Source organism: Dromaius novaehollandiae, chromosome 2 (assembly GCF_036370855.1).
Source record: "Dromaius novaehollandiae isolate bDroNov1 chromosome 2, bDroNov1.hap1, whole genome shotgun sequence".
Taxonomy (NCBI): Eukaryota; Metazoa; Chordata; class Aves; order Casuariiformes; family Dromaiidae; genus Dromaius; species Dromaius novaehollandiae.
Window position 1 is genome coordinate 95,320,843 of NC_088099.1, and position 25,659 is coordinate 95,346,501.

General features: G+C 40.1%; 1 long non-coding RNA gene across 1 annotated transcript in view; it reads left to right on the forward strand.

Moving 5' to 3' along the window:
• The window catches only part of LOC135327532 (uncharacterized), a 69,747-nt gene that overhangs the window by 29,875 nt on the left and 14,213 nt on the right, over nt 1-25,659 (forward strand). The window contains exons 3-5 of the long non-coding RNA XR_010387802.1: nt 9,140-9,219; nt 20,809-20,910; nt 21,581-21,596. This is a non-coding gene — a long non-coding RNA (uncharacterized LOC135327532). The remainder of the gene's footprint in view (nt 1-9,139; nt 9,220-20,808; nt 20,911-21,580; nt 21,597-25,659) is intronic.

Genomic DNA, 25,659 nt, shown 5'->3' on the forward strand with positions numbered 1-25,659 from the left:
TGCTTGTCTTAGGTGAGGTGCAAGACTTCCACTAACTGATTAGGAGAAAGAGAAGGGAAAGGAAGTGATTCCCTCTAGGTTTCTACTCTATCATGTATATTCGGTGTCTGACTGAGCCATTTGGAACTGTTCAAATTGCAGAAGAAGACTAGTCATGAGATGTAACACTGGCAGGTGTATTTCCCCCTTCCCTTCCTTGTTTCTGGTTGCCAGTCTTAGCTATTGCCTGTAACTTTTTCTAGGACTTTAAATAAAGTATGCAATGTTTTTTATTTAAATAATTATCTCCATTGATAACTCACCACCTGCCAACAGTGCCTTTTTCTTATCTGTGTCTATGGTGTCCTGTGCACTGTGTTCATTTTTCATATACGCTGGTCACTAGGGAATTACAGAAGTTAAGACTCAGAAATGTCCTGTTAGGTTGTTTAGCACGTTTCCTTGCTGATGTGGATATAGGATATGCTATAGTATTTCCTATGTTTCCTACAGAATTCTTATACTCAATAGTATTTAGTATATATCATATAATTTCTTCAGTATTTCTGTTTGTTTGGTTTGTTTTCTGTCCCTCTCCCTAAGTCCCAAACACTAAGGTGGGGCATTTCTTACCTTTTCCATGACTCTAAAACTAACAATAAAATCGATGTCACCAATAAAAATCTATTCCACATCTCTGACTTGTTCTTTTTGCAAGTCCACCCCATGATTCTAAGTTTTATTAATCTATTCTGTGACAGCACATGTCTAACTACAGAAATTCTCTCCATGCTTGATGTTTATGCAGTTCAAATATGTTTAAACATTTATTTTCCTTTCCATCTTTGTCAAATGTTTGCCCTCAGCTTTTTCGATTTTTCCTTGCAAGGCAAGTTTTCCAGGCCCTATGTCTTTGTGTTTGGTTTTGGCTTTTTCTCAGAAGTCACAATCTGTCAATACTAGAGCTAGCTGGGAATTTTCCAACGAAAAGCTTCTTTGTTTTGTTTTTTAATTGGGAAGTATTTTTTGCAAAATTGGAGACAGTTCTCTTAGCGAAGATCTTGATCTTTTACTTTTTTTTCCCCTTTCAGTTTTGTTTTAGGTTGTCATGATCTGAATAGACACATTTTGGTTTTCCAAATGGAAACTTTTTGCTTCAGATTAACTGTACATAAAATCTAAACTATTTCTAAAGCATAATGGTGTTTTGTGGAAGAATTCAAATATCTTAGCACACAGCAGCCCCTCATCTGGTTGAAATGCTGTGTTGAAAGTCACATGACAGTGGAAGATCATGGAAGATATAAACCAGCCAGGATTCCTCCTGCCGAAAAGAAAAAAAATACATTTTGCATGGTGGCAACTAAGGAAGAAAAGGACAAATTATCAAACTAAGATGAATTTCAGTTGTAATTTTTGCCTTTCCCAATGGCTGTGTTACAGAGTAATTAAGATCCAGGTAACTGTAGGTGTTCTGTAGTTTCGAACTCAAAAATGTTCTGAACTACTTCTTGCTGCTGCAGGTCAGCAGCAGGTTCATTCATTACTATTATTACTGATTTCCCAGAGAGATGCACTTAATTAAGCTGGCTGCTATCATCACATGGATTTTAAGCAAACTGCTAATGTGGGCTATTTATTCCATGCACAATTGAACAGATTGCCAATACCGCTTATAATAATACAAAAATGTTGTTATGATTACTGAGAGTGTGTGCTAAAAGACTGAAGACATTTTGTCACTTGGCATCCATAAGGTTTAAAATATGTTGGCTAGGATTTAGCTTTGAAAAAAGCCTCAAAAAAAATCATTGTTACTAAAATATCTCACTACTCCTAAACACACTGTGTTGTAACAGGGCAACTGAGCAATTGTTTTAGCTGGCTGTAGTGCCTCTTTCCAGGCACTCTGTTTTCTGTATTTCCCTCTTCCACTTATACTGGGCTTACTTATGTGTATTTACTGAAACACATGCTATGCTGGGGCAATCCAGAGAAAAAAGAAAGTGGTGTACAGAAAATCAAAGCCTTAGGATTAGCAATAATAAATTCTCAATTATATTGCTGTGTGCTTCAGAAATCCCTTTGCATGCACAAGGCTCCTTGAGTAAGCTCATTATCTCCTAGTATGTAGAAATGTATTCCGCCATTGCTCAGCCAGCACTAATGTATTTATTATTCATCTGATACCAGACCAGGCTTTAAGCTATGTAATGCTTTTTTTGCTATTGCTTTATTTGTTTTAATGAATACCCATGAGCCAGAGTCTGAATACAGACCTGTTGTTTTACTCATATGCTTGTCAGGGAAGACTTCAAAAGAAAAGTTCCTTTTTTTTTTTTTTTTAGGTGCTAAACTCTTAACTGGAAGTTATTTAAATGACAGTATTATTTCTTCTCCTTTTTCAGATATTCATGTGCAAAGATACCGGAGCATTTAGAACTTTGCAAAATGAACCCCATTTGACACTGTTTTCTATTGTGATGTTAACATAAAACTAGGTGTTATGAAAATTTTGATTCATCACTGTTTCAGTTCACTGTGAAAAATAAATACACCAATTGCTATAGCATGGTTGATAAATTATGAATTCTGAAATGAAGGATTATCTCTGATAACAATGACTCTGAGCAGGGCTCAGAAAAGGGCCAGCTGGGCATGATGTCCCAGTATGATGCTGGAGATTAGAGAGACAATTTGATTCTTAGAAACCAAAACAGGGAATATCAAAGAGTGGTAACAGGTCTGTTTTTCCTCTGTCTCATTCCAATGAGTCTTAGAATGGAGTATTTTATCTCCCGTTCTGTGTTCATGCGAAGTGTAAGAGCATCCTGTAGAACTCCTAGCAAGAAATGCAGGAATAACTGCATTTAAGGTAAAAGTAATTACAAAGGTAATTTATTTCCCAGTGATGTAGCTAAGGAAATTCAACCTGTTACATTTGTCCAAGAGAAGCTAAAAGAAGTGACTTAATTATAATCTGAAGTACCAAAGTGGGAAGAGGGATCTTGAGAAATAACAGTCCCTAATCAATAGATTAAAGTATAGCGGGGTACAAAGCTAAAGTGAAAGTGCGACAACATAAAAAAGAAAGTGCAGGATTGTGGCAATTATAGAAATTAACCATTTCACAAATTACTTTGTGACGCTGCATAACTGGATCTTTTCACAGATTTAGTCTAGCTAAGGGCAGGAGAAAGGATCAAGCCATCCAAATGGCCCCCTTCTAGCAATGCAGTCTTGGAATCTGTGTCTTTTGGTGCCCGCTTGGCCAGATATCAGCTCTCCCCTTTTTGTGTCGGACTGTACCTCTCTCTCCAGATGCAAACAGGTTTCCTTGAGCAGGCACCGTGCTCCCTGAGCAGCAGAGTGGCAAGGCGAAACAGGCTCCTTTTGAACTGAGACTCATACTAAAAATTTAGCCTATGACCACTTTCATTTTCCAATTCTCATGCAATTTGGCTGACTGGGTTCACAGTTGGAGTTGAGTAGATTATTTTTGTGTAAGCAGCTGAAGTATCCGAATTTGGCCTATGTTCAGCCAGAAAGAGTTTAAAATAAAATACTGAGAGAAATCAGCGGGAGAGTGGAAAAATCATGCCGTATAAGTTAGAACGTGTTCACCCTCTGTGAAGTTAAGGCTAATGATAATAGACTTGCACGTTGGTAAAAACAATAGGGTTTATTTACAGTGTGTTAAGTTTCTGTTATTGTAATGCTACAGTGTATACAGGCGTGTATGTGTGGTAAAGTGACATGAGCCAGGCCAAACCTTGATAGGCGTGTGAATTCTGCCAAAATATTTCAATATGACAACTGGAAAATGTGGAGGACAAGTCTGAACTGAGAGAGAAATAAACAATGGAGAAAGCAATACTGGAGCCACACTGAATATGTGCTCTGTAAAACCAAAGCAGCTTGTGTGGGAACTCCCATGTAAATATTCGTGTTAGGTCAAATTCCGTTCATTTTGTTATTGCAAAAAATCCTGTTGAAGTCAATGTTCTATTAATGAAAGTGGCAGGTAGTAATGCTAATTAAAAATAAAACATGCTGAGGCGAACTAGGTATTTTTAGGACAATAGTCTCCCTGGCTACATCTTTACTAGTAAATAAAATAGATGAGGGATTGTTCACTGGCCCCGAGCATGAATTGCATCCATAGAGCTAAACATTTGTTCCTAAAATAGGGTTGCTGCATCCAAGCTGCCTGTTGGGAATGGACTTGGCCCTGTCCTAACCCCTGAACCATCACCAAGCATAAGTCTGAGAGAGAGCAGTTGGCCTTGGCCGTATCCAGAATACAGATGGCAGCGGGTCAGGGTTGGTGCCTCTGCTCTGGCCCTTTGCTTGCATTGTTGTAGCATCTGGGTCCTCCTGCCTGGCCACAGGGGACAATGGTAGAGGATTTTTGGAGCATGCTGAGCATTATGTTTGAAGACCATCTTAATACAGAGTAGCTGGTACACACTGAATCCAAACAAACCCCTCTCTTGCACTCATTAAGCATGTTTTTTACTCGACTCAGGTTCTTTGAGGGGTGGCAGGACAGAGATCCTTCTCTAACTGTCCTTTGTTCATCTTCAAGTGAAAGGTAAAGCAGCCATACTCTTTTCCAAAAGGATAACAGGATCTTTTCCAATATTATTTTCTCAGTAACAAGAAAAAAATATTTAAGACAATGTGCAGTCAGTATAGCTTATTGAAAATGATTTTTGAGGAAAAATTGGGTTACTGAGAAAAAAGATTTTTTTCCCCACAAGACAAAGCTCATTTTCCTGGGGTCTCTGCACCTGCGTGGAAGTGAACTGAGTGGGACTGATCCCTGCTAGGTCAGTCCTGGTCCTTTTTCCAGTGACCCTGCAATGCAAAATACATAATCAGTTTCTTTATCTGAGACCAGAAATCAGGAATTCCTTCAAACCAGGGCATCTACTTTTTGCTAGACCACAAAGTCAGGCTCTGCCTTGCTTAGTTCCTGTCTCTCGCTTGTCCCATAAAGACAAGGCTTCAGCAGGAAATAGAAACAATTTGGTCCCAGCCCAGTCTTGGCTGCTTCTTGAGATATGGGAGCAATCAGTTCAAGCCCCCTCAGGCTGAGAGGGGCTTCAAAACAAAGTTTCTGGCTCCCAGTGAGGATCTTGTACTTGGGAAAATATTTGACAAGGGTGGAGAGTAGCAGAAGTATGACCATCATGATGGGGTTTTGAAATGAAATGTCTGATTGAATTAGTGGGCAATCCAAACGCATCAGGCCGTTCTGGGTCTGAAGTGGCATTCAGGAGCCTCTGCTCAGCTGCCTAGGGAGCTCTGGTCAAAGTGGAGAAATAATTACTTTTAGGTACTTCTAAGGCTGAGGAGATGTCTGAAAATAGCTTGTCAGAATTTCTCTCCAAGGCCAAGGCTCCTAGTACTCCTCTTAAAGTCAAATTCAGGCAGAATTTAAGTGAGAACAATCAATCTCCAAATTTTTCTTCTATTTTTTTTCTGTCCTTATATTCTGTCCTCCAAAAAGAATTGTTCCTAACACATGAAAAAAATGTGTGTTTTTCCTGTAACTTCGAGGGGATGAAGAACAGATCTGAATATGTCCAGGCAATCTCTCGAAGATGTTCCCAAGGTTAATCACATCCATGAGAATAGCGAATTGCCTGCACAGACGTCCCTGGGTGAGATTGTCATTGTGAGATGGGTGAGATGCCCGTTGTCACCGTTGCATAGCATGTGACAGGGCTGGCATTGCACTGAGCCCTACCTGAGTTGTGTGTGCAGCCCCAGGATGTCTCTGCCAGTGCACTTGCTGCAGTGGGGAACCGCATGGTCTCTTTTTCGGGTTCCATGAGGGCAAAGTGCTGAAATGCACTGCAGTGTGTTGCTGATTTGTTGCAGATTTGTTTCTACAGTGGCCAAAATTCAGTGGGAGAGATGGAAACAGTCTGATTCAGATGAGTTGCTACATCAGGAGGACAGCCCAGTCTCTAAAGTCTCTCCTGCTAACTCACAAGTTCAGTAAACCAAACAGAAGACACTGGTCTGTTAAATAGAGCCCTAGGGTGGATAATACTCAAGGGAAATTTCAGTGATTACTGTGTATACGCACCTGAGGTGACTGTACAAATGTTCCCACCCAACCTCCTCCCGGGCAATGGTGTGGTCTACTGGGTAGGTGGGTGGCCTGGGGTTCATGAGATGTGTCAGACCTCAGCTCTGCCCTGACGCTTTGCATCTGTAAGCAAGTGACCACACTGCTTTGTATCATCGCTCTTTCCCCCCCTGTTTGCTGCCTTAGCCTGTTTGGGCTGTAGCCTCCTTCAGTGCTCTCCATACAGTGCAGTGGTGCTCAGTCTTGGCTCCTGTCTCTGAATATTGATGTAATAAAAAATAATAATAATGATTGTGGCTTTATGTGTGACCAACTAACCTAAATAAATAGGCTTCATGAAAATGGATATATTTAAAAGGCTTCTACAGATTTTTGAGAGAGTCAAAATATTTCATGTGAAATGAGGACAAATCATTTAATGTGTTTTTTTAATCCATAGCTTAAATGCAGGCATTGAAAAATGAAAAGGACACCTTTAAATGAGTGCAAACCATTTTCTATTGACCTCTATATATTTCATTCGTGCTTTAGAAAAATAATAATAATTATTTTTTATGATTTCTTTCTCAAGTGGCTTTTTTATTTAAACAGATGCTTTCATTTGTAAGATGGAAACCTTTTTTATTTTCAATAAAATGCCAGGCTTTAGTGAAGAGAAAATGCAAATCTAAAATCACTCATCTCCCCTTTCTCTCACACACAAAAATCTTTTGTTCCTAAACAGAAATTAAGTGGGAGAAAAAAAAAATCCCAACCCCATGACTTGAAAGAAAATGTAGGAATACTTATTAAGCTCTCTCTCTCTCTCCTTAGTATTTAGAAGGCTCAATTATATTTTCTTGTTGGCATTAAGGTTCTTAATTATGCAGTTGTCTGTTTATTTTGAATAACTGAAAGACTGTGCCAGAAAAAGGAGCAGAGAGGGAAAATAGAGAGTGAGTGAGAGAGAGAAGGAAAAGATAGAAACTCATTACCTTTTGCAAACTGCTAATCATTGTAAATGGCCACAGAGGCCAGTGGAGATTGCAGAAAATTACTATCAAGCATGAAGGAATAAAAATACCCTAGACTATATTACAAAAAAAAAAAAAAAAAAGTAAAAGAAATCTTGGTACTAAAGCAACTAGACTGGAAAGAGTAATGGAAATGAAGCACAGTAAGGGGTCCTGGCAAGTCCTGTAAGCAAAAAAAAAAAAAAAAAAAAAAAAAAAAAAAAAGGAGGTGGGAAATGGAGAAAGAAATGGATTTTATCATTCTGTGCTGAATATATTGGCAGATCCCATCTCTGTATTAGAGGGTGCTCTTGGTCTTTTATTAGCAAGGTTCCATGATGCCCTGTTATTATTTGTTTTTTCATGTTACCTTTCTGTCTGTTCTCGCTCCTCTTTCTTCCTGGCTGTGAGCTGTGAAGGGGGTAGCAGCTCCGCTTTCCAGACAAACCGGCAGTGGGCCTCTCTGCTGAGTCAAAGGGGCAGAGAGCACAAGCCCATCCATCTTAGAGAGGACTGCAGTGATTTTCAGTCCTGGCTTTAACCCCCAGTTTGAACTCTTTGCCCACAGCCATGGTCTCGAGGATGAATCAGTGTCAGGGATAACAAAAGAGGCTTGCCCAGATGCAGATAGAAAGCTCCAGGCATTGAAAATAATGTCAAGGTAGTTGCCTTTGCAGGCCCTGCTTCATGAATTCTTTACAACCCTGGCCCTGGTGGTCCCCAAGCCATTTAAGGGTTTTATTGCTTACTTGGCAACCCAGGCTAAAGCCATGAAGCTACCAGGTGAATGCTGTGGTAACTATAGCACAATAGCTGGGAAAGCTTTCCCTCTCAGGTTTTACTTCTATCAATATTTAAGAAGATTTAAGGTAAGTCACTGAATGGGAATATTGCTCCTAGTGTTCAATAGATAGACCTGCTGAATCAGAAGAGCATAATTTAATGATTTCTATTTCACAAGAAAAAAGGAATTATCTGTGCAAGCAAAAGAAAAGTGAACTTCATTTTGCTAAAGAGTGGCTTAGGAAAAGAGACTCAAACTGCAGAAAATTTATGTCCCACAGTTTTTTTGGGTTTTTTTCCCTAGTTGCACTCTTGTGTTTATGTCTTTTTATTTTCAGAGTTAACTTATATTCACGATTTCTTTTTGTTCATATTCTGATTTTGAAAATGTCAAGCTGATCTAAAAATCATGCAGACAAAACACCCTTGTACTTAAAACCACAGAAGAAACATTTACATTGTATGAAAAAGTCTGAAAATATACCCTTTTATGTTAACTTTCAACTAAGTTTCCAGAGGAAGTCCCTATAGTTACATATCCCAGCTCTTGCATGTAGAGGTGTTATTCATGCACTCAAAAACTAGAAATAGCCAGCAGTTTGGGGGCATTGGCAAAAGATGGTAATTTTTTCTTTTTTTCAGAATTTCTTTTATCAGTTTTCTGTTTTAAGAAAGAATGTGTTTAGTCAAAAACAGTTATATGTTTTGCTGCAAAATTTCAGCCAAACTAGTGTCTAATTTTGACTGAGTTTAAGGCAGCAAGGATTTACACAAGCGTTTTAGCCAGTACTCTTCCGTTATGACTTTCTGTTCTGTTTAGGGTCTGTACTGCCTTCATGATGGTGCCATATCTTCTTGATCCTGGATAATTCTCTATCCTAAATCTTGGATGTGCAAAACATGACTCTGGCCAAACTAAAAGTCTGTTTAATTTCTTCTCCTGCCATCCTGAAAGCAGCCTTATTACTGTAGCCCCTCATGGTTGCTGGGCTTGGCATAGAGATCCCGAGATGGAGGTATGACTGCTCTCTTATGAGTGTGTGTGATTCATTCTCCAGGGTGTCGTTTTGACTGAGTATGGGAGCAGGGGGAGGGTGACCTGACATAAGACTAATTTCTTTTGTGGAAAAGGGATTTTCTGAAAAATTTTTGTTTCTGTAGGAGTTAGATGTATGGGAAATATGTCTGTCTTCTCTACATAACATGGAAAACTAGGGTTTCTAAGTTGTATGTTAGCAGAAAAGCTTTCTTCTAAAGTTCTGTCCCTTTGTCTATTCTGCAGAGTGCTGAGCATTTCCAGCTCCTGGTGTCACACTGGGATCCACCTGTGTCGAGCAGCTCACCACAGTGAAGCTTTCTTTGGTGAGAATAGAAAAGATGGATGTTTGCAGATGGCATGTGTGAGGATCATACTTCTCATACGTGTTGCAGGCTTAAGTAAGCTCACACTATGTATGTATTTTATGTGACCATTTTATGCAATACAACACTGATGGTTTAGCTGTTAGAACCCCTGTGTTGCTGGATGAAGGACCAGTACCAGGATTTTTGCCCACTCTCTGGATATGAGAATACTGGACTGTTGCTGGGCTCAGGTGAGCTGGGCTGGTGGGTAATCTGGGTGAGAAATGCATTGTCTGAAAGCTTCATTCTATATTGGCTGCTTTGGCATAGCACTGTTTATTATTTTGAAGTCCCTTGAGAAAAGATTGAAGAGATTTAAATAGAGAAATTGTTATGAAGTAGGGGGAGAGCACAACGTAGATTTGCTCTAGTTCTTGAGTTTCTGCTTTTGGGGAAAATGCATGTGGCCTAGAGAGATAGGCTTGTGATTTGATGTTTCTTTTTATACCTGACATCAGTTTTTTGTTATTCGTTTAAGGAACAGATGACAGATTTTTGTAATGAAAAGGAATAAAAAATGAGATAGACTTGGGGAAACCCTTGCTGATCAAGCTAGGTACTGTAATCCACCTCTGGAAATTGTTGGATCTGCATTATCATTCTAGGACTCAGGATAAGTGCTTCCGTATTGGCTTATGTACATATTAAGCCAATGAAACTATGAGAGGTTCATTCCTCAAGTGATGGTCAACGTTAGGTCAAGTTTAACAAATACTGGACCTGACACTTTGCTTTGGTGGCAGTTTGGCCCTTTCTTAAGCCAAACCCACTGTATGCTCTGCTCATTAGAACAACAGCACATCAGAAAGCTCCCTGGGCACAGACCTGTGTCAAGTGTGCTAATAGCATAAGTACTTACCTGGCTCTATAGTGCATTTTTTAACCTTTATATTTTTTCCATCTCTTCACTTTTACTCTTACTTTTTCACCCTTTTGTCCCTATTAAGTTCTGTGGTTCATTTCAGAAATATGTCTGAAATGGAGAACATTTTACCAGTCCAAAAAAGAGTAAGGAAATGGAAAAAGTACAACTCCATTGTAATTTTCTGGTTGTTCAACACTGATTGCAATTTTATGGCCTGACATCCTCTTTCATGGGAAAAGGAAGAAAAAATCAGAGTGTGGCTATGTGCCATCAGTCCATCACAAAGGTATAATCTGCTACTTCATTCTGGCTCTTGCAATCTCCTTTTTTTCTAGCTGAGATAACATTGCTGGTTTCTTGTTTATTACTGGTACAGTTACGTTCTTACACCATGAAACCCCTTCTGCTTCTGCTCTCGTGCAGACTGTGTGCTGGGTGTTACTGCTAAACGTGGCATACCAACCAGAGGAGAACTACGCTGTGCGGCTGCAGTGAGCGAGCAATAACTCTTGGCAAAATACCCTGCTTTCCTTAGCAGGAGGATGGCAGATAACTTCAGCCCCAATAGCAGTTATGAAGGAGTTGCTTTCTAGCATGTTGGAGCTTCCTTAATGAACTGCTGTTTTGACGGGGTGACATCCAGTTACTATGCAGCTGACCATCTCAGAGTCACCATACATATTTAACTGGTGATGTATTAAGATGTAGATGATAGTATGAGCACTGAGTAGTTCAGATTTACTCTTTTATTTTAATCACCACACAGCTCATTACCGATCACCTCGGATACGACTGATGTTTTCCATGAGCCAGTTATTTAAAAGTAATCTTTCTTTATTTTACATATCTCAAGTTTCAAGACGTTTTTCTAAAATTCTGTTTCCCAAGAGAAGTCTTGCTGAAAAGATGTGCAGCCTTGCCAGAGATCTGCTTTATGTAAATCTCAAACTGACAATTCAGCCTCAACATTTCAAATCTCATACCTGCTTTCCTAAAAAAAAGAAAAAAAAGGGGAAAAAATGTGTAGGTTGCCTTCAAGAAGTTTCCATTCTGACATGGTGCAGAGTATTACAAAGAAGCAATGTGATCTTCTTTTAACTCTTAAAGAAAGTCACTCTTTTCTTTTCAGATTGGAAGTTTTCCACCAGCAGTAGTAATCTAGGCTGAGTATGTTTGTGTTAGACCGTGTAGGAATAGAATAGAAATATTATGATACCAGCAGTACAGTGGTGTGTTCCTTGGCACAGATATCCAGAGACTTATTTAAAGAGCTTAAGGTAGTGTAGATGCCTGTTCTGTATTCTAGGAGATTGTGCTCACAACGTATATACAGGGGGGACATAAGTTACGGCACTGTCAAGTTGCTCACAGTGGTATCAGTAGAGAAGAGTGGGGTGTCACTAGATACGGCGAGGCCAAGCCAGAGCCAGTGAAGTATTGCAATTTGAGCATAATGCAGTTACTGTGCCCCACGTGCTGATGTCTTATGACATAGCCTCCACAAAGGGATTTATAACTCAACTTTTATCACTAGCTGGAAAACTCAGTCTTTTTTCTTTCTTTCTCTCTCCGGAGGGTCACCTGCACTCCGGTCGGAGCCTTATGCCTTCCTTATTACTTCCCCTTTTCATTTCATACCCAGCCACCGTTGCAGACAGCACTGTTCTTGACAAGACAGACTAAACTTGGCTGTCCGCATTGTGAAAGTCAGTTCCTCGTGGCTGTCTAGAGAAGCTGAGCCATACCCAAGCTCTCTCACTCGCGTTGGCACATAGAGGAACGGAAACTGTGGTCAGTTATCAGACTTATTTCTGCCAAATGGCAGTTCAGAGCCAATACCCTTAGTTTGCCAGGCTATTCGCACATACCTCAGCGGGAAAGTAAAAGGCAAAGTATTAACTTGTCCAATTTCCAAGACTCTTTGGGAACCCGTTGAATGAGCTGTAAGAGTTCCAGTAAATCTGAATTGCTGTTTGATCTAATTATTCTGATAAACAATGGAGGATGCAAAGTCCAATGGCAACAAAAGGAATGGACATATCCTAAAAAGATGAAGTGAAACATGGATAAAATAACGTAGTCATAGAACTACATAATATTACACTGCTATATTTAGATATTTTTCAGCAGCTAGCCAAAGACAAAATGTGCTCTCAATAGACTGAATCCAAGTCTTAAAAATAAGAGGGACTTTACAGAAAAGGTTTTACAGTGGGAAGGATAGGGAGGCTTTTTTTTTTTTTTTGCTTGTGGTGTTTTAGGTAACTGGTATTTTGACTACTCATTGGAAAATAGCTTATGAAAATAGTTGAATAGGAGATTAGAGAGTGCACATACTTAAGTCAAACCACACTGAGACTTCATTCTGACAGCTGCACTATAGAATTGAATGACTGTCACTTCTGAAAAAAATAAGGCCATTTTCTTCTTGAGTTCAACAGGATCCGCTGTTATTGTCTGCTCCATTTTAAAAACAGATATTCATCAGCCCAGATTCTAATAGCACCTTCTTTCTAACAGGGTTTCTTCCATGCAAAATATCTATTTTCAAGCACTGACTCCAAGCCCAAAGATTGTGTTGTGTGTTCATGTGATTTTTAAGTTTGTTTCTTGTTTCTAAGTGAGCTGCAGCTGAGTAGCCTAGTGCTCGGTGGAGTGATTCCAGTAGTTTATAAAATACATGTTGTATGGCGTATGATTACAAATATGCAGCCAGGTATAGGGTGGAGTGGTGTGCTATGATGCAGCTCAGAAGGGTGGAGCGTAACAGAGTCTGTCTGCCTCCCCCCCCACCTCTTTTGCTTTAAGCCTTTTTTATACAATAGGACATTTGCTTCCTATTCCATTTCCCTGGGGTGAGTCTAGCAATTAGCCAGAGGAGATTGGAGCCAATTTAGTTCTAGAAGGCCAGACTGGACATGCAGAGAAAAACAGCCTGGAACCAGTAAGGAGGAAAAAGGGCAGAGGAAAACCAGCTCTTCTAAGCTCGATGTAAAAAGGGAAATTGGAAGCTTCTGTCCTTCTGCACCTAAATGCTGGGACAGAGGCTTCCCAGGGAAATTAAATTATGATTCCAGGATTTTGTTGTAATCTGTAATGTTTTAATATATGCCTTCTTCCTCTTCTGCAAAGACAGATAGTTTGCTGCACCTTTATGAAATTCAGACCTACAGGCATGCTTATGACCCAAATGAAATTGCTTAGTATGTAAAGCCAATTTATACTTTAAGAATATCAGAAAAAAAGTGGCAAGGCATTAACATTATCTCCATCAGCATTGCAGGAGTGTCACTGAGGGGTGACTTTTGAGACATGGGGAACACAAAGTGAATGTTACTCTGTGGAAACAGTGCAGCAACAGGGTCAGTGCTAGGAAGTGAATGGTGCATCAAAGAAATGGATCAAAATCTTCCTTTGCAATAAAAATAATGCTCATAAAACTTTGTGTGAGACGAGCGACTCAGACTTGCTGGATTTTCTATTCTTATGTGATATTCTTGCATTGCTTTTGCACTCCAGAAATGCTGGGGCTTTTCAGGAAAGCAGCACTGTACAATATGCCATTGAAACATAGCGTATGAATTGTTCAGTTACAATTTCTGCATATAATCTAGCATGATTAAAAGAAATCACTTTTGTGTGTGACAAACTTGTCTTGATCTGTCTTTTACCATACGATCATGTCTGAAGAAAAAAGAGCCAGAATACATAAAGTACTCTTTACAAGTGTTAACAGAGAGTTACAGAGTTGGCTGAGCCTGTAAGGACAGTCACTGGTAAGCTTTTGGAAAAATGTCATTTAACTCCCAGGTAATAGTTCATAGTGACTAAAGCTGACCTCCTGCACAGTGAGGCTTATCTGTTACATCCCATTTACAGAGTTAAATATGTTATGAACTGGCTATAAAGTAAATATGTGCTTGCCTGCAGGTACATCTCCTCTTGTGAGAATGCACTGTACATTTTGGTAATCATGTAACCTATGTGTTACGGATTTTCTTATGTCTTTCTTTAGGACTGAGGCATTGTGATACAAATTTTACTATACATAGATAGGTAGATAAATTGATCTGTTTAGAAACAATCATGGAATAGAGCTGGATGTAGTAAACAAATATGTGATAGGCAGATGATACCTCATGTTCATTAAAAAAATGACTTTATTTTAAATTACATTGAACACCAGAGGCCAGGTGTTCAGATGGTACCCATGAAAATCAAGCCAGATAGTAATTTAGCAGGGTACATCTTAACCCCAGATGCAACAAACATACACTGGAGGCTAATATACAGCTTTTAGCCCTTGTAAATGATAAAAATCAGCAAAGTCAGGCAAACAAGAATAATGTGAGTCATTTCTTTTCCCTCCATTTGCTAAAAAGCAGTAAGAACCTAGGAAGCTAACTTCAGTTTAATAGATACCAATGAACTGTTGTTTTTTTCTAAATGCTCTCCCATCTCATTTCTTGCGGCTCAGTTAATCACTTGAACTAGATCTAGTTGGTGATAGAGTATAGCCAGTTCATGCAAAGCCAATCCAATAATCTGCATGTCAGCTCATCAGTTTTGCTCAGACATGCATCCGCCTAAGGTGATGGGTACCTTCCATGCTCTCCTTCTACCTGTGTATGATTTAGAAAGAGTGGTATCATTGACTCATCTCTGAGCATGTCCAAAGACTGATTTCTCTAAATTCATCCAGTGCAATCCCACTTGATAATCTACAGACTTAATCAATAGAGTTACACATTGATGATTACTCATTAGAAAGGCTCTGTTTACACTATTTGCACGTATCCATTTGCCACTTCATTTTCATGCATGCCAGAGAAATAAATTTTCCTTTCTGAAGCATCATTTTCACAGACAAGGTTAATACTAATTTAATTCACTTTAACAGTAATCTAAATGAAATGCCTCCAGGAAAATGAAGAATCAGGCAGGCTTCTGATGAAATCCAATCAGATTCCTGCTGTTTCAGCAATATAACTTTATCAAATGATGGATAGTTAGCAATATTGCTTTCATTTGTCCATACTGTTAGTTTGGGGAGAATGTTGCTTCCCTTAACTGGGCTAAAATTATTGGAGCAGTCAACAAAGGTTTGAATTACCAGCTTTGATCTGATAGACAGGATCTACACCCACCTGATCAGGAAGGGACATATGTATAGACATGTTTTTATATATACATATGCATATATATGTAGCTTTCAGGAAGTGATATCTCTCCCTGTGATGAAGAAGTGATTGGTGTCAGGAAGCTTAGGTACCATGCTCTGTCGGAGCATGGTAGGGAACAGTTTTCCCTGGTTCACTCCGAATCTGGATCCAGACCCATGACTTTGTACACCAGGGCAAGTGGAGGATCAGGATATCCATCACCTAGGAAAGGAAAGAATTCATGATGAAGAAAGGATTGAATTCACTGTTTTCTGGTTCCCTTGCTGTAGGGATGACACTAGTGACTCTGCTGCCTTTGAGCAGGGAAGATAAGCCACGTCAAAGCCAGATCCCTTTCTTAGGAGGTCCAGCTTGGGAATGAGAGCGTCTGATTCAGAGACGCCCAGTGTGCTGCGGGGTCCAGGCATTTAATGAATATGATACAAGCTAAGGCAGAGATCAGTCTGTCTTAGAAAGTGACAAGCCAAGTAGAAGCAATCATGTTGCAGCAGTGTCTTAACCATGGTAGCTTGAATGAAAAGGGCACACAGCTGAAGGTAAAAGTGAAGATCAGGAGTCTGTCCTCTAGCTCAAAGATTATCTCAGTCTCTGAGAGAGCACTTTTCATTTGTAGTCTCTCTTTCCCTCTCAGCAACATATCCCAATAATTAGCATGAACCCTATGGGGCTGCAGACACTTTTTGCTCCGTTCTGAGTAACAGCTGATAACTGTAATGTGCCAGTCTAATAATGATATAAGATCCTCTTCAGGGACTGTTAAATAGCATCTCAGGATTGCACAGCATCAGGTTATTAAAACTGAACAAACAAACCCAACTGATTGAGTCAGACTGCAGAAAGTAGATGTTTTTCCATTCTTCATCCATGCACATAACAGCATCATCAACACTAATTGGAGATGTGCATGTAGATGTGACTGCAGAAGTGACTGCTTGCTGTATGTCTCTGTTAAGTTATTTATAATGTTGAAAAAATGGAAATGCTTGCAACTTTCACTGACAAAATATAGTTTTCATTCTCCTTAAACCAAGTTCAGCAGTGAATTATTTATTTAGTGTGGTTTGTCAAAGAAACAGTGGGCTTCAGTACACTGAAGGGACAGAGTTCCAGTGCAGAAACAGAATAATGCTTAAAGAATTATTGGTGCAAAACAACCCAAAAGCATATCTAAGTATTATACACAGCCGGCTTAGCAAATGTACATGTGGATACGACTTATAATGAGTTCTGTGGTTTACCGCACATTTTCCAGACATGCACTGTCTCCTCCCTCCCTCTATTAATTTGCTTGATTGGCCTGTTCTTTTCTCTGTGTAGAGAAATATCTGATCAATGTAACCTTAACTCTGGCTTTGTAGTTGAAACCCTCAGGCTTCAAATAGCAGCTTCTCTCTGTCCTGAATACAGTTTCATCTTGTCATTTTAGTACTGCGATGCTTCTTTCTTACTTTTCTTGTCCTCCAGTGTTGCAGAGAATAATGATAAAAATATTGGGTGCTTCTGATGGGAATGTGAATGCCCTACTCAGCCTGGTGTCTTCCAAGTCTGAATGGTTCCAACCCGTAAATAGCGTGCATAACACAGATACTACATTTCCTTGAATACTGCTCCGTTGTACGATGTGTCTGTCAGGGTGCAGCAACGACTGCTCTGCAGGGTGAGGGGAGCTGGAGCCAAGGGGGCAGCAAGGCAGCAGGGCTCCCCAATGCGGGCACAGCCCCCAGGGCCTGAGCGAGGCCAGCAGAGCAGGGCCCAGCATGGTCCTGGGGTGGCCACCCTGGCCCTGGTGGTGCCTTGCACGGCGGCTGTGAAGAGCCACCTGTAAGGCATGGTGTGCTTGGGGAGCTGGTAGGGCCTACAGCCCAAATCGTCGGTGACGCGAAACTATCCTGCAGTTTACATATTCTCCAGGAAAAATTCCCCTGACTTTTGGATCTCCTTCTGTGTGCTGCGGTTACAATATTTTATAATATCCCATGTTTGATGCCTTTCTTTGAACAGTAATAAGTCATTTGCTAGAATTGATAAAGGAGGAAAACACCAAACAGTTTTATTACATTTTTGTAATCCATCCTTCCTCTTTTTTAACTTTTATATCACTGAGCAGCTGGAGCAGGCTCCCTGCAAACCCCAACTAGCTGCACTGTGTTCAAGTTCCACCCCCGCAATGTGGGTGACTTGGCTTGATTTTCCATTCCTTACCACTTGAATTTATTAGGTCTCCTTTCTTTGAATATCACTGTGGTTTGGTCTTGCTTATCTACCAAAAATAGCATTGCTTGACTCAATGACCTTCAGTGGTATTGGCTGGCTTGTTACCAAAATATAGTCTATTACCTTCCATGGCTTGCATGGTGTGGAAAGTCATAGACACTTTAAATTTTGAACTAGTAATAATGATGAGTCAATTATTACTGCTTGGAGCAAAGTCATTTTTGCAAGGTCATTCCTAAGGAGAAAAATTAAATTGTTTATTCCATGAGTGCATTTACATCCATCCCATATTCAGCTCAAATAAACATTTATTTTCCTCGGGATATTACTGAACAACTGTGTTATTCTGAGTTCTCCTTTTGTCCATCAAAATGTAGCTTTTGTAAAGAGATTAAAGGATAAACATTCTGAGGTAAGTATCAATTGGATTTTTTGGAGTGAAAATGAGTTAGAACCTTTGAAGGCTTTTTTGGGGCCCAGCTCTAATTTCTAATCATTCACATGAATGATTGTGTATGTGAGAGTTTCATGTTGAGAGTATTATGACATTAGATGACATTTAATGTATTAGGTAAGTATGTATGGTCCACCAAGTATTATATACAATATTCATATATTTGTGGTAAACTTTTTCATTGATCCATCTGTGATACTTTTCAGCATACTAAAAGAACCAACATCTTCCTCAGGAATGAATTATATTTGCTAGCAAGAGAGGATGCAGGCACGTGTAGGGCAAGGCTTGGGCTGTCTGAGGAACAAGAGGAATAAGAAAACATCCATCCTGGCCTATGTAAGCAATGTAGTACATTCATCTCTAAGGCTAACTGGAAATGAGTTCTATCCATTTGTTTAATGAAGCCTCAGAACAAAGAAATTTAAATGCAACCAATTAATTTAAAAACCCTATAATTAGAAGTATGGTAACAGTGATCTAATTTGGGAGGGCAGTAATCAATACAGAAGGAGACCAGCCAGAGTGCAGTCAAAGATGTCATTAAAAAGAAGTGAAGATATGAAAACCCCTGGGAATTTCTCCAACAGAATTTGGATAATACCTCGTGGTGTTAAAATCAGTGATGCTACTTTGTTTGTCTGTAACTTAGGAAAGATTAGTGTGTTGTTATCAACAGATTAGACTTTTAATAATAAAATAGGTTCTTGAATAATAAATTCTGGGCTTGACCACCATGTGGTCCCTGTGGGGTAAAGAGGAAGAAAGGTTTCCTCAGACAGGGAAAAAACTTTCTGTAACAGGCCTTGGCTACTGAAAAATTACCCTGAAAGCTATACTTCTCCCCCCCAAATTTATACAATTTTTAAAAAATTTATACAAAAATTATACTGAATATTTTTGATGGATTGAGGTTAAGTGGATGTGGTGTAAATATTTATACTACACATTCATATTATACATTTTTTATATAGTACAGGGGCAGAATGTCCTGATAGAGCACATTTTGCTATAAGGTACTGTGGAGGGCTAAAAACTGCAGGCTTTTTCAAGTTTAAATGTTCATGTATCTCAGTCAAATGCAAATAATGTATACTGTAATTGTTGTGGGGTTATGTGGGGGGCTTATTTTAGGGTTAATGTAAAACTGAAGGCAAAGGTAGAAAACCATTTAAATCAGAGTGGAACCTTCCACCTGAATTATGATTGACCTATGGCCAGTCTAGATAGAGCTTCATTTTTAAAGTCCTGTGCTCTACAGCTAAACAATATCCCCAGGTAATGTTAACTATCCCCAGTTAAATTAATCAAATTTTGATCACCATGACTTTGAGCCTGAAAATATGGCAGAGAAACTTTGGCAAAGAGAAAAGCAGATTGCATGTGAATGGAGAAATTCATCATAATGTCACTGAATACCTAGGGAGTGGAGTTCAAGCTGATTTATTACAACATTGTTTTTCATTTTTACTGGACACTGATAGGGCTTAGGCTAAAGCAATCCCATTGTGATCCTCACTGAAGCAGTGAGAGTGACACTGCTACTTCATAGGTGCATTTTTTATTGTTTTTGTACCGCTGCTAGGTAACATGCAGCTTATCTAGGCTGTCAGCCTTGTTGGTGTGTACCTCACAGCATCCAGCGCTGGGAGACTGCAGCAGGAGCCATAGCACAGGGTTGTCTTGAGAATTTAAGCAGTATGAAGCATGCATCTGCTTGCAGGATTATACAGGCTGAATCGTGAGCAGACAGTCCCATGTCTTCAGAAGTCTTGAGCCAGATCCTGTGGGATAATGGGCTTCACTTAGAAGTGTGAGATTTTCAACAACAGTAAATGAGGATCTTTTTTAGCTGCAAAATACCAAAAAGTCACAAAATAGGCGACAAAACCAAGAGAGCAGCAAAACAGTAGATGTGCACAGACCAAAGTACATGCCTGGTGGGAGAGGCTGAAGTCCTTGTAATAGTGCGAAGGGAGTGCTGAGTGTACAATGGGCCTGGAAGCATGCTCAGGAGCCCGTACTTACACCTTCTGCTTCATTTGTCTGCTTGCTGCAACCTGTTCCTGTGACACCCTCTCCACCTCCCCTGTTTGAAAGCATTGGCTCTCATATAGATTTTGGCTGAACTTAGCACGGAGGTTAACACACCCCACAGCCACAGAGGCTACTGTGGCTCTAATGCAGGAAGCAGGGGCTACAGTTTCACAGACGAGGCTGAGGGTGCTTCTGTGCTCCTGGACCTCTCGCTCTTGCCTTTTGCCACTGCTCCCTGGTGAGGCCAGGGCAGGACGTGCTCTGGCCCTGGCTTGAGGCTGTGGCTGTTGCATGAAGTGAGAGCGTGGGTTTGCGGGGGACAGACAGGAGCCCCTGAACTGCAGTGTGGCCATGAGTGGGGTGCTGGGCATGCAGAGGCAGGGAGCAGGGAGCAGATCAGACATGGCTATGGGGACAGGACACTGTGGAAGGAGCAGGGAGGGACTGGGATGTGGCTCCGGCTCACCTGCGTGACCCGAGTGAATTAGCAGAGGTGGCTGCTGGCTGATTCAGATACTGGCTGATTTTTCCTTGGGAGCAGTAGACTAGTTTGAAATTATGGTAACCCTTGGGCGTGTGGTTTAAGAAATAAACTAGGAAGAAATATAAAAGGAACATCAGAGGGGGAATATGAATGGAAGGTATATTTCTAGTACTGTTTACTAAGAAAATGGAATTAAATGCAATTAAATGGAACTAATGGCATTAATGGAATAAAACCTGAGGAGTTCCATAGATGCTGGTTCCTCTTAGCTGAAAAGCAATAATCAGCTCTTTTTTTCTTTTTAATCCAGAGCCATGGAGGCAATGGGAGCCAGGAAGGAAAGGGCCGTGTGTCCTCAGCACCTCTTTGCACGACTCCAGAGGATCAGAGGATGGACTTCGACTGGTGGCAGGTGAGTGTCTGCTTCCTTCTGCACCCAGAGAATCTGCCTGGCAGCAGCAAGCAAAGCTCTTCCATACAGCTTTGTGATATTTCACCCACACAGAGGCCCTTTCTAGTAGAGTTTTCAGTTATTGTTTTTCTTTCTGATTAAAATATGCTCTTGGGAATACAGGCTATTTGTGCTGTGCTCTTAATAGTCTTTCCTACTGCACTGGTTGGGTGAAATGTCAGGACTGATAAATACAGTGAAGTGAACCCCCAAAAGATAGTCTTGGATACTGCATCATTATTTTCACCAGCAAGGATAGGGAGGCCAAGCCATTAGAGCATCGATTCATGTAACTTCACTATAGCCTATGTAAGTATGTGTGCGTGAATATTTGTCCAGTATTAGACCTATTTCTTTGAAAATTTAGACCATCACACATTCTTTAGCTCAATTAGGCATGTTTGTAAGAGCTCAAAATAGTAAGGTTTTTTCGTATTGCCTAGATTTGTTCTTACTGCCTTTGAAAGCATAGTATTTTCTCAGTAAATAACCAGTTTTTCTCAGCACTTTGATTTTCAAGTATGCATGGAAGGTAAATTTCTTCTAGTAACAGAAGGAAATATCTTCTCTTTATAATGGCCATTTTTATTAAATGTTACCATTTAATATTTTTGCTGTTCTTTTTTTTCAGGGGAAAGATTGAAAAGGTAAGAAATGTGGAAGGCAAGAAGAAATTGATGGGTGAATGGAAAATAAGGTAGTGGAGAAAGAAAAATTAATAGCAGAGCAACATTAGGGTTTAAAATAGAAGAATGACTGCCTCTTGCAGAAATAAGGGGAGCCTGTGTGTACAAGTTGAGAATTCTGACTGGAGTGATGGGATCACATCAGGATGTTAATTCCAGTTTAACTACAAAGCTGTAAAGCTTGTGAGGTTTATTTTGTTTTTGTTTTCTTTGCCTAGCAATGAAATTAAGTGGGTGTGATCACTTGTTGGAGCTGGCCTCCCTTTTTCTTATTTAATCAATGTACTAAAATCATTTCAGTGTGTGCCACAACTTCAGGAAACTTGCATGATTTACCCATCTCCCCGATATGACTAAATCACTGAGAATAAGGTGTGTGGAAATTAAGTGTCTTTGTTTAATGCAACAGTCTGGTTCAAAAGTCTTTAGGTATAACTACAGAATAGTAAGTCTGATTTCAGTCTGATGAGCTAGTGGATCCAATAAAAGAGAATAAAACATTGAGAACATTGTCTGCTGGGAAAGGCGCATGGCTTCTTCAAAGAGGAGTCCTGTCTCAGTTGCCTGCTGGAGTTCTAGGAGGGTGTCAATAAGCATGTTAAAAAGCACAGGGGTGAAGGACTTCCTTGGGGACATAATTTGGAGTTTCAAAAAACTGTACATGCCAAAGATTATTACAGAAACTGACTTGCCATGGGTTTGGAGGAAAGGGTCATTTATGGACTGAAACCTGGTAAAGGACTTAAAGCAAATAGCAGAATTTAAAGGTCACTTTTCATGATGGAGATGAGTCAGCACTGGGGTCCCAATGGGACCAGTGCTAAAACCACCTTTATTCAGCATCTTCATCAGTGATGTGGCACTGGAAGTGTGCAGTGCAATCTCCAAGGCTGCAGTGGATACTGAGCTCTTTCAGGCAATCAGATGCCATGCAAATGGCAAGGAACTTCAGAAGGACCTCACAAAACTAAGCGCGTGGCCAAAAAGGGAGCAAATGAGTCTCAATGCTGATAAATAAGAGAGAGTGCATTTAGGAATAAAATAATCTAAATGTGCCTCCTTCCTGATGTTAAACTTAGAAATGGCAGTTGTGACTCAGGAAGGAGATCTCAGTTGCCTGAACCTGACAGGTCTGAAATCATCAGCTCGACAGGCAGCAGTAGCTGAAAAAAATGTGCATCGTCAGGAAGGAGATTGAGAGGAAGATGGAGGGAGTCAGACTGCTGTTATATAAAACCTTGGTGTGCTCACATCTTGAGTACAGTGTATAGTTCTGATTGCCACATCTCAAGAAGGATATAGTGGAGCTGGTACAGAGGAGAACAACAAACTGTTCAAAGGGATGGAGCAGGTACTTTACAAGGAGATGCTAGAAATTCTGAGACTGTTCTACTTAGAGAGAAGGCTGGGGTCGAGGGGGATGTAATCAAGACTTATGAAATCATAAAGGCAGTGGATAAGGCAAGTACGGAAGTATTATTCACCAGGTTCCACAATAACAGGACTTCAGGGTGCTTTAAACTAGTTGGCGATTGGTTTAAAACAGATGAAAGAAAGCATGTGTTTACACAGAGAGTTGTGAACTTTTGTAACTTGTTGCCACATGAAGTTATAGAGCCAGACAGCATCCCTGGTTTCAGAAAGGAATTAGGCAAATTAATGGACAGCAGGTCTGTGCAAAGATGCTAAGTCAGGAATGTGTCCCATAATGTCCTTAACACAGACATTCTGGATGCATGGATGAGGAGAAGAGAGCATAGAAAGTGGCCAGGCTCACATGTTTTCCATAAATTGCACTGTCCTTTTGCCGCTGTTGGACATTATTAGTATTACTCAAGAGGGCATTTTTTTATGTTCTTAGAAACAAAAATAGCAAGATACGATTGTGATGCAAAGGATTTTTCAAGGTTAACTCTACTCTTCTTCTGCACAAACAACATTTTGGCAACTATTTTAGAAAAATTATACATTAACTTTATAATGTTTTACTTTCTCAAGAAATAATACTTCCATGTTCTTTCTATCAGCAAAACTTTTCCCAGATGTTCTGTGAGATTTATGCTATCCCAGGCCACATCAAATTGCACTTGAAAAATAAGCCCCTTCTGGTTTTGAGTGTAACCCAGCATCAAAACCTGAGGAGATTCAAAGCTTGAACTTTTCCCTCAACCTTGAATTTCAGGGACAGGAGGTGTTCAGATTCAAGGTTATGATTCAGACTAGTTTCTGCCAGACTGCTTCCAGTAATTCTTAAAAATGTATTGCACATAGTTAAATACAAAAACACTCATTTGAAACAGCTTTTACTCATTTATTTTTTTCCATTGGAAGAAAGAGAAACAATATGCAACCAAATATGCTGATGACAAGGCAACCACAACATCAGCTAAGGTTTATAACACTACCCCAGTCTTTCATAACAAAGGTTTTCTCTTGCTCCTATTTGTGCTTACAACAAAACTCCCTAGGGCATCCACAAGTACAGAACTGGGTCTTAAATTGTAAGTAAAGTTGAGGCAACTGAAACATAAATGTGAAGGAAGATACTGAGGTGACTTTGAGAACATGTGTTTGGGAGCTTGTCACAGGGCATGAGAAATGCTCAAATACATTTGTTTGAAAATTTAGGAAGGTGGCATAGGAAGGCTGACATCAGGGGTTAACTGGATCCTAGAAGATGATTTGAAGGAGGGGATTAGTTGTGGAGGGCTTTGGAAGTGAAAACAAGGGTGTGATAAAGAGAAGGAAGCCACAGGATGAGTGTGAAGAGAGAGTGTGATACAGTCAAACCTATAAGCTGGGAGAAAGACAGCAGCTTTCTAGAGAGGTGAGGCTACATCTGTCAAGGGCAGTGGAGGGAGCGCTTCAGTGTTCGTGGTGGGGGATGAGTGTTTTTGCTCTGAAGGGAAGGCTCTATGGGTTTTTAAGCAGAAACGATTGACAACGTGCATCAAGGCAGAGCCCAGATGTGATACCTTAGAGCAAGACTTGAATAGAAGATGTCCTGCAGGTAGGGGAGGCTGTTGCTGATCATTTCTGTAGTGATCAGGAAAGGTGATCTAAGGTGAGGAGGGGAGATCAACAGGCCTTTTTCAGTAAGGCTGAATCTGAACTGGTGTTTCATATGCACGAGAAAATGTTAAGGACACCAACTGAGACTTCAGCTAGCAGATTTTAGTTATATCCTGTTTAAATATGTTTGCTTTTGCCAAACTAAACTATGCTAACATAATGGTGTGGACAGTGTTTTGCACAGCTCCTTAAATCCCCATCTTCCTGCCACTCGCTTTTAACTCTTTGCTGACATGCTGTTCATAATCCCGTCTCTTCTGGGGGTTCTCAAGGCCTTCACACCTCAGGGGGGTTGGGGTAAAACTCTGAAGAGCAGGTGTTAATAGTTTCCAGACAATTTTCAAAGTACCACAGAGTTCCTTGATAAAACAAACATTTAATATACACAGAAAATATTGTAAACTGAAACACTGTAAATTGTATTTTGAATACCCTCAATAAGTTTTAAACAAAACTTATTAGACAGTACGTCTATTTGTGTTCCTCATGCTGTCTCCACCACTTTGTTGCCATTATACATCCAAACATAAGGTTTTGAGCATATTTTATTACATACACAGAGGCACTCCCTTCTCATCTTGTTTCCAAGACAGTGCCTAAAATTTACAGCGTGGCCACAATATGTGCATGCAGATGTCATCTATGCTCAGAGTTTGAGAAGACTGTCCCTGTTGTAGCATTTCCTAGCTGCTAATTGGCCTGTCAGAAACTTTCTGGGGTGTCCAGATGTTCTCCCAGCTATTCTCGTCAGCTGCAACAGAAGTCCAAACTGAAATTGTTAAAGGTCTGAGACTTGGCCCTGCCAGCAGACGTATCTTCTGGTTCTTCATTGGTCAGCCTCCATATTTTTAAAGAATTTCTCAGAGAGCAACTGTGTAGGACCTGCCAGATGGCTTTCCCACAATGGAAATTTTTTCAAAGCTCCAGAAACGGTTACCAAACATCTAAGCAT